General features: G+C 28.4%; 1 long non-coding RNA gene across 1 annotated transcript; it reads left to right on the top strand.

Annotated features, from left to right (window-relative positions):
• Nucleotides 1–1856, top strand: LOC137821873 (uncharacterized). Its single transcript, XR_011082887.1, has 2 exons — nt 1–136; nt 1640–1856. It is a non-coding gene; the product is annotated as an uncharacterized lncRNA (long non-coding RNA).
• The last annotated feature ends 525 nt before the right edge of the window (nt 1857–2381 follow it).

The following is a 2381-nucleotide window of genomic DNA, read 5'->3' as shown; positions in this document are numbered from 1 at the left end:
TTGCATCCTATTCATACTGGTTTGTGAGTTGCAAAGAACATCGTCCAAATTTGGAGGCTTCGCTTTGAATTGATCTACGGACACATTGGCCTCCATGGATAAATGCTTGGAGAGTGTAGTAGTGCACTAGTACTATGTAAGTCATTGTCTTTCTCTAATTTCTTTTTCATTCATTTGGAGCCACTAACTTCAGTGGGAGAGTACCAAACAATAACTATGGGGTTTGCAAATTTATGGAAGACACATGAAACTCTTCAGAATTTAGGGTTGGATGTAAGTCCATTTCAAAAGTTATTGTAAGTATGAAATGAAACTCTTCTTTCACTTTCATATATATATATATATATATATATGTTTTATTGTGTGATATCTTAAGGAATAATTAGTATTTTTATAAGTTAGTTTTGGTGTTGAATTAGATCTAAAACCAAAACTAGGTAACTCTTCTATTACAACCAACAATTCTGCATTTCTCATATTTTGGGATTGTATTATATAGAGTAAGTTTGGAATAGAGCATATTGGGAATGGAGGTGACTAACCTCATATTTTTATATTTTTTTTATGCAAATGAGTTAAATCATCTCTTGAATATTCATTTAAATTTAATTTATTTTTGTTGGTAAAGAAAAATAATGTATCTACCACTTCATATGCTTTTTAATGTTGGATGGTATTATTCTTTTAAATGTGTTTGTTGGTTTTGAGTTAGTAAGTTTTAGCAAAATTACATAATTTCTCTTTTGAGTGAAATTTTGACATGTATATGAGTTTAACCACTTCTTAAATGATTTATATTTATTTATTTATTATTTTTATTGACAAAAAAATATTTTTATGTATCTAATTAGTGACATTTTCAGTGATACAACTCCATTGATCAACTCGTGTGGAGTAAACAAATAATTATTGTAATAAATTTTGTTCACCTTTCCTATTTTTTAAGATTATACGTATATATAACTTGTCTTTTTTATATTAGAAATGAAGTATCTCTAAAATATTTGTTATTTATTATTTTTTAATAAAAAATTACACCACCACGAACTTATCAATTATCAGTGAAATGTAAAAAAATGAGAATTACTGTTCGTAGTTTTTTTTAACTTTTTGATTTTTTTTCAAGAATACCCTTCGTAATTGCTCTGACTTTTGAGTTGGGTGTACTTTGATGTATCACCAACTGTCCAAGAAAAATCGCAATCAAATTTAGAGGAAGGGAATATGCATATTTATGGGTGGACGAACTACCAAGAACTGAAGCACTATGATATATCACATCATATATTATAATAAATTAGAATGAGGATTTTGATAAAATGAGAAAAGGAAAGGGAAATTAAAGAAGGGGACCTTTTTATTGTTCTACCCACGAATTAATCAGTTTCTTGCTTTGCTTTATCTTTTATGTATTAAGTGTTGAATGTGAATCTACAATTAGTAGATCCTTATTTTTTTTTAGTGATTTTAGTGAACGAGTTTAATTATTGTGTTTTTTTTATAATTTTTATTTAAATTCTTTTATAAAATTATAACAAAACAAAATGAAAATTTAATTAATTACTTATAGTTATAGTTGTAGGTTGCATATTCACGATCAAAACATTTTATATTATTTATTTTTTACAATCGATTGTAGGTGCTGCTTTGGGATGCGTTTTTTTCCTATCACTAAAATGAGAGTTTATGGGTGAGTCGAAAGGGTAAGTGTGAAGCTTATGGTGATGCAATGCTTATTGTGACTCAAAATGTTTCAGTATATATGTAGCATAGAAGAGTGTCCGAAAGAACTATATTATATGCATGCCATGAAAGCTTCATAATATTATTTCTCAGAACATTTATTATTATTATCATTACGATGAAGCACAGAAACCTTAACTATACCATTATGGTACTGCAAAATGGAAAAGAGGGAAATGATGAAGAACATGCAGATCCTCTGCTTGATTCCATCACCATACACAGACAACACTCATACAATCACATGCTTTTGGAAGCTTTGCCGTTTCCTCTGCCACTCGTTTCCCTACACTTGTTTACAAAATATGGATTCTACATCCATAGATTGCATATTCTTCACTTTCAATCAAGAAATGAGCATGCCAAAATCTTCATTGAGTTTTTATTTTTATTTTCATTTTAAAGCTACATAATCTCTTTATAAGAACATTACTCGATTGTCTCTATTTTTAGGTTATTGCGTATCTTTTACCTGGAGAAAAAAAAAATGTAAGAGAAGCAATGATAGAACTTTTGGTTTTCTTTGTAAAAATGACTATTATGTGTAATAAATTCAAACGCAAAAACTTTTTTTTGGATTAAATAAATCCAATAGAATGTGCACACATAAACTATCATGCCTTATAGGTGATAATTAC

Source organism: Phaseolus vulgaris, chromosome 9 (assembly GCF_000499845.2).
Source record: "Phaseolus vulgaris cultivar G19833 chromosome 9, P. vulgaris v2.0, whole genome shotgun sequence".
NCBI classification, from domain to species: domain Eukaryota; kingdom Viridiplantae; phylum Streptophyta; class Magnoliopsida; order Fabales; family Fabaceae; genus Phaseolus; species Phaseolus vulgaris.
This window is presented reverse-complemented; position numbering and strand designations above follow the sequence as displayed.